The following is a 7,583-nucleotide window of genomic DNA, read 5'->3' as shown; positions in this document are numbered from 1 at the left end:
CCTTCTCCCCAGTGAGCTGCCCTTGTGCCTTAGAGAAAAACCAACTGACCGTGCATACAGGCGATTTCAGGATTCTCCACTGTGTCTGAGACGGATCCCGATACCAGCACCACACTATCTTGGTACGATCTTACTGCAAATTTATAGTAAGCAATGAAATGAGGAAGCAGAACTTAACAATTTTCATTTTTCAACATTCTTTTGGCCATTTTATTTATACACACACATATATTTTTTTATTATCATTATATTTGGAGTCCTTTCCTATGTCTATAAAAATTTTAGGAGCAGCCTGCTATTTTCTGCCACAAAACAGGCAGGATTCTAGGAGAGATCGCCATAGTACAGAGGACTCCTCCAACCCATGAACGTGCAATTTGCCACGGCTGCGGTGTTCAGTGCCCAGCCTCACTTCTGCTCAGTTTGTTCCCAAGCAGTTTGAGCTTCCCGATGCTCTTAACTTCACTTCAGATAGATCACTACCGTGTTGTCTGCAGAGAAGGGGTTGACTTCTGTATATGGGCCTATGGAGCCAACTAACGAATTCGTTAGTTCTCCAGTTTTGTGTGTATATCCCTTGACATTTTTAACAGAATCGTGTCATCTGCAAATAAAGATGGGTTTATTTCTTCCTCTCCTGTCTGGATGCATACTTTTTTCTCATTTGACTGCATTAGTACAATGTTGAGTAGAAGGGAAGAGTGTGGATACCCTTGACATTCCTGATGCTACAAGAAGATGGTCATTCTTCCACTGTGGAGTACAATGTCAGCTGTAGATTTCTTTAAAAAAAAAAAAAAAAGATTTTAATTTTCAATAATCGATACACCCAACGTGGGACTCCAGCTTACAACCCTGAGATCAAGAGTCACCCGCTCTCCCAACTGAGTCAGTCAGGCGTCCCACCTGGGGGTTTCTTACAGAGGCCCTGCATCAGATTGCATCTTCCTATACCGTATTTCTAGAGACTTTACTGGAATGCGGTACCACATTTTGAGCAATGACTTTTTTTCCTACCTTTGAACGGACCTGTGCCTTGTGTCCTTCCACCTATTAACAGGATGGAGTATGTACATTGATTTTCTGATACTAAATCTCACGTGGCTGTGTACCTGAAACCTTCCTAGACAGACACACATCATTATATAGCACCTCACAATTAAGCGTTTTTCTCTTAAACCAAAGGTTTCTGCAACCCCACACTGGTCAAGTCTATCAGCATTTCCGACAACATTTGCTCACCTCATATCTAGGCATCACGTTCTGGTAATTCTTGCAGTATTTCAAATTTCTTCATTATCATTTTATTTTTTACGGTGATCTGAGATCAGTTAATTAGGACCCCCTTAAAACTCAGGTAATGTTTGGCATTTGTTAGCTGTATTTTTAAATTAAGGTACATACATGTATTTTTAGACACATCACTATTGCACACTTAAGAGACGACGATACGGTGCAGGCAGAACTTCTGTATGTACCAGGAAACCAGAAAATTCATCTAACTTGCTGTATTGTGATGCTACTTGATCAGGGATAGAAACCGCAGAATGGTGGAGGAGTGCCTGGGTCGCGGATTTGTTGAAGATTCTGTATCTCTGCTCAGAACTCAGGAAGGATACTGGTCCACAGCATCTCGTGATGTTTCTGTCTGGCTCCAAGCCCACAGCTGGCAGGCAGTCCCCCTCTTCTCTTTTCTGAGGCTGTGAAACACAGGCATTATTTCTTCTGCAAACGTTTGGGGGCATTCACCAGCAAAGCTATCTGGCCCTTGGCTTTATTTTGTTTCAGTTTCGTTACTTGTTTTAAGCCAACTGAAATTTCCCCCTTCTTGACCGTCTCCGCTGTTTGTGCAAGATCTTCTCACCTCCCTTGAGCGGCCCAGTGTGCCGGCATGAAGCTGTGCACCTGTTTCCTTATAACCCTAATGACTTCTGTAAGGTTGGTGGTAACGTCCCCTCTCCACTCCTGATAATGGCAATTCGCGTCTCTTTTTGTCCTTGGAGCTAAAAGTGCACCAAACTTGTGCATCCTTTCAAAGAACCAGCTACTTACTGGTTTCACTGATTTCTCTCCATTGTCTTTGCTTCCTATTTCAATGATCTCCATACTAATCTTTATTCTTTCCTTCTGTTTGCTTTGGATTTATTTTGCTCCTCTTTCTCCAGTGTTTTTAAAGTAGATTCTAGGACAATGGATTTGAAATCTTTTCCATATTTACAGCTGTAAGTTTCCCTGTGAGCATGGTCATCTGCTCCTCATAAATTCTGCTGTGCTGTGTTGTGATTAATGCTTACTAAGAAGTCATATTCAGTTTACAAACACCTCTTTAATGACCACTTATTACAGGTCTTGCTCTGTTCCAGAAAGGTATCAGAGAATTCAATATAAGACCTAGATTATCAGTTAACTAATTCAAGTTCTGTACTGCGTGTGCAGAGAACTAACATTAAGCACGTTACAATCACTTTCTCTGCACACGATCCCGGAATGGGGCTGATGTGCAGTATGGAGAGTCAGTAGGGATGCGCTTGGTACTAAGCCACTGCGTGCACACACCCACGTCACAACTGAGACAGTCTGTGGACTGAGTTCCAGCATCTGAAGGATAGACATGAGTTCTGTGGAACACACAGCTGAGGTGATTACTCAGTGCATCTCCAAGAACACACGACAACGCACCATGATAAATAATATTATTCTGTTCCTATAATAAAGCAGTGGTTTCTTGTAATACATAATACATGATCATCCAAAGTTAAGAAACAATATCAACCCATTTTCCAAAGTTAACACGAGGATGCAAGAGCATCCTGCAGTTAAACACGATTCTGGTACCAGGTACTGCCCAGCCCTGCAGGTTTTCGTGTGTTGCTCTAAAACCTAGCAGGCATCCTTCCTGGAAGACAGCGGAGCTATCTGGAAGGGAGGTGCATTTCATTTTGGATGGAGCCACCAACATTGTTAGGATGCCGACGCTGGAGGGCCCATCTCCACCCGGAAGGCATTCATGAAGGCCAGCAGCAGATCACGGCCACCTGGCTGAAGTCATGGGGACAGCCCACAGCCTGACTCGCAGATGGCGAAACACAGGAATGCCAACATGCCGATAATCTGAGCAACCACAGAAAGCATTCACAGAACTCCAAACACAGCTTTAACCATTTCAGGAGTTCCAACATCCTTTAAGAGTAAGGTTCTTGAACTGATGCAAAAGATAACCGGGAGGGTTAAAACAGTCAGAACACGGTCATTCAAAACATTTTCTCATCATCCCAGTGTCGAGCTCTGCAAATACTAACAAAGAGGAACACCCATGACTTCTCCGGAGTCCTGAGCCCCAAGACGGCAAGTCTCCGACCTGAGTGCCTATCACGTTACTCTGGTTTGGGGAGTTTTCTTAGACTGCAGTTTCCTGAGCCCCAGATTCCGTGAAGCCCAGGACTCTGCATTTCCACTGCACCTCGCAGAGACCTCGCCACGCCTGAGACTCCCCCACAGTGCACTCGGGAACACGAGTCCAAGGTGCACTGGGCCTCTCGTTCTTACCGCCAGTCCCAAAGACGTCCACTTGGGATGACGAGCAGCACCTGTGTGCGGTGAATTCCTCTCTCGGCTCTCGGACCCGTGTGCCACAGAGCCATGTTGGACACCAAAGGAAAAGCACGCAAAAGCCACGTTTTAGAGACAGAGGTAGCAACTGAGTTTTCCGGAAGGTCTTGTGATGACCACTGTCAGCAGCCTTTGAAAAGGGACATTAAGTGGTGACAGCATGAAGACCACGGTGTGAAGACTGAGGCCCCCCGTGCAAGGCAACAGTCCCATCCGCGGGCACGCTGCCGCCACACGTGGCGCGGCTCAGGCACCGGCTCCAACATGAAGCCCGGGGCCCACCGGCCACGTGCTCTGCAAGCTCTGGTCACGCAGGGAGACCCACAGTGGCTCCCCCGGCACCACTCAGAAAGAAGCTCCACGTCACACGGTGGACCTGCTCCCAGGTACCACGGCAAGCCCCACCTGCACACACGAGTGTGCAGCAACCACAGGCCCGGATGGCCACAGCCCGAGGGGGGCAATCCAGCACGGCCACCTGGGGCTGGGGTTTGGTACATCTGTGACGCCCTTTCCTCACAGACCCCAACTGCCCACAGCAGGGCCGGCGTGGAGAGAGTATCTACACGACCTGTCTGGGCACAGGAACCAGTTCGGTCTTCGTCCTCCCTCCGCCAAGGGGCCTGAGGGGAAGCCAGACGGCTGGGGCCGGGGCAGATGAATGTCCAGCTTCTTGTCTCTGCGCCACCTGCTGACCACACAGCCACCATCACCAGGAACTACACTCACACTGGCCACCAGGCCACAGCACGGACTTCAAGGAGGCGGTGCCAGGAGACAGCACCAACCTTCAGGTGGTCTGGGATACCAGTCACATATCATGGAAAGGCTCGCCGGAGGACAGGCACTTCCAGACTCTTGGCTGAACACTCTGCTCTGCAGGAATGCCCACACACTCAAGGCAGGCGGGCAGCCGACCGGAGCAGGGAGCACAGAAGATGGGCTCCCCGGGGACCCCCAACACACCTGCTCTGAGCATTCCTTCCGAGGTCCACAGGCGCGAACGATGGTCCTTCTTCCAGCAAAGCACTTCCATGTGTGTCCCTGGGGGAGGATTTTCTTCTCTGGTCACTCAAACCCAGAACGGTTTCGGAAGTATGCTCTGGACAATACTTCCCAGTGACCTAGGTCGTAACCATCTGAAAACATCCATGAGGCAAGACTCTTACAATCTTGCAAAATCATAAAGAACAAATAAATCAAGCACAAAATTATGTTACTGTGACCCTTAAGAAGGATCCCTAACTAAAGGCATAATTTCACTATACAGACATTACAGTTTTCACAAAGTACAAAGGGATTTTTAGGTGTTTAGTTATAAAAGGAACTTCATTTTTTTTTTTTTTTAAGATTTTATTTATTTATTTGAGAGAGAGACCGTGAGAGAGAGCATGAGTGAGGAGAAGGTCAGAGAGAGAAGCAGACTCCCCGTGGAGCTGGGAGCCCGATGCGGGACTCGATCCCCAGACTCTGAGATCATGACCTGAGCCGAAGGCAGTCGTCCAACCAACTGAGCCACCCAGGAATCCCAAGGAACTTCATTTTCTTAGAAAAATTAACAACTGGTCTCAAACTAAAGCAGCTGATTATAACAGCCTCTCAAATCAATTCTGGAGAATTTCCAATTTACCTTCAGTTCAGTGATGAATCAGCATGTGAAGCATTTTGTAAAACCCAGGAGTCTTTCCACAGTAGAAGGAAAACACTGAAGCGCACGTGCCTTGGCTTTCTAAAGTCCTATTTTAAGTTTCTTTCATTTAAACTTTTTGAAATCCACCAAACTGAACAATATCCCCATGAGAAAGGGAAGGCTGGTTTTTTTCCCAAAGGAAGCAGAGGTAACCATACAAAGGGAAATTCAGGAGCTGCTGCCAGGATGGGCAAAGCCACGTCCAGCCCTTCACCCCACGGCCTGCGTGGCAACTAGAACGTGGAAACACGAGACACACAATTCCAGGACACTTACGTTAACTAGGACAAGGGTTTCAGGCCTTCCTGCTGCTCCCGGGAAACGAGGTGACAGCTCTCTCCAAGATCCATGCCGAAGCCGTCAGGGTGCACATGCTCTGCCCGGCGGCCCCGTGGACTCCACGGCCGTGACGCTCGGTGGCGGCTGGACAGCTGGGAACGATGCCAACGGAGGACAGGCTGCAATGTGCGTGCCACCGCGTCGCACACGGCTCTCTGCTTTCACAGAGAAGTAAAATGTCTCTGCGGCCGTGCTCGCCGGCCAGCGCCCAGGCCTAACTGGCGTGAGGCCACCCGCTGAAAGGTGAGCACCAACAGTGTAGCGGCTGTATACACACCACGGACGGCCACTGACCAAGCCACTGTCATAAACGCCCCTTATCTCTTCTAAGTGCTTTAAAGAAACAGGAATCATGTTATTCTAGAAAAACAAATTATAAGTTTAGAGAGTTTAAAGCAAATCCTGCAAGCAGAGACACAGAGACGTTTCCAGAAAATGGAGACCCGACACCAAAACCTGCCACACTTGTTTTCTTGGGTCTGACGACCCTGCTCCCCCAGAATCTACCTGCCACACAGCACAGCTCCTGCAGTCCCCAGATCACAGCCACTGTGTAACCACACCAACCGGTGACCACGAAGCTGAGGAGGGTTTCCTGGGTGACCTGCCTCTCGGAGGTCAGTGCCCTGAGGAGGGGCCACATCGCACGCACGTGTGTGATCTGCAATCTTGCACGGCACCACTGAAACGCTCACGACTGAAGGACGGAGAACTTCAAGAACAAATATCCCCGGTTTTGTTCCAGGTGCCAGGGAGCTTGTGAAAGTGTTTGTGTACACCCGCAGTTACCACACGGACTAGAAGCGCACGCCCTCTGAAGAACACCTCCGCGTGTGGCAGCCGCAGGTTCTGACCCAAGACCTGCTTTTTAACTAACAACCGATCAGGCCAGCAGCAGACACGGAGGCCTCCAGCACCGCGTCTCATGAAAGCCGTGAGAAGGCGGCACGGCATTCCGGGCCCTGGGGCCAGTGAAAACCCATGGAAGACTCGTGTGTGCACCTTTATGCACGAAGGCTGGGTTCCCCTCTCCTCAGTCAGGATCAGACAGACTGAGCAACAGCTCGCCAGCACCTCCACAATCTTTATGGGCACGATGTACGTGGACCCCAGTGTTCAGAAGGCCCCACGAGAACCTTCCTGCCGATGTCCCAGGGTGCAGGACAGGGAGCTGCAGTCAAGCACGGGGAGCGGGGCCCGCAGGACCACAACCCTGTCAGGCAAGCGCTGCGCTCGGCGGCGGGCGGCCTCTGCGCCAGGCTCAGGCGTGACCGCAGGGAGCCGGGCAGGGCTCTCCCGGTGCACAGCGAGCGCAGGGGGGAGCGGCAGCCGCACCTAGAATTCCGGACTTCACACTTTCCAGTGCGTGAAACTCGACCGGCCCCTTTCACACCAGAACAGCACCTTAGTCACCACCTTAAAAACAGTCCGTTAAAAGTAATGCCCTGCCAGTACGATTTCTTTGCCAGTGTCAACAGTAAGCAAGCCCACCTAACTTTTAACATGGGCTGTGGGCTGCATGTGTCCCCCAGATCACGCCCCCAGGACCTCAGAATGGGGCTGCATCCAGAGAAAGGGCCTCTGAGGAGGTTACTAAGGTTCAATGAAATTGTACAGGAGGAACCTGACCCAATGCAGCTGCGGCCTCAGAGGCAGAGATCAGGACACAACTACACGCAGAGGGACAACTACGTGAGGACACAGGGAGCCCAGGCATCTGGACAGCAGGGAGAGGCCTCGGGGGACGCCAGCCCTGCCCGGCCTGCACACCGACCTCCAGCCTCCAGCGCCCGGAGAGCAGCTGCTACGGGAACAGCCCCGTCCCGTCCTGTGCTTGCTGCTGCTGCAACGCGACCTCACACACGCGCTCACACACGCGACCTCACACGTGTGTCACGCAGAGCTGCTCGCACAAACACACCCTCGGCGGCTCCCCACAGGCCTC

This window comes from Neovison vison, chromosome 9 (assembly GCF_020171115.1).
Source record: "Neovison vison isolate M4711 chromosome 9, ASM_NN_V1, whole genome shotgun sequence".
In the NCBI taxonomy this organism is placed as follows: domain Eukaryota; kingdom Metazoa; phylum Chordata; class Mammalia; order Carnivora; family Mustelidae; genus Neogale; species Neogale vison.
Note: the sequence above shows the minus strand (reverse complement) of the source record.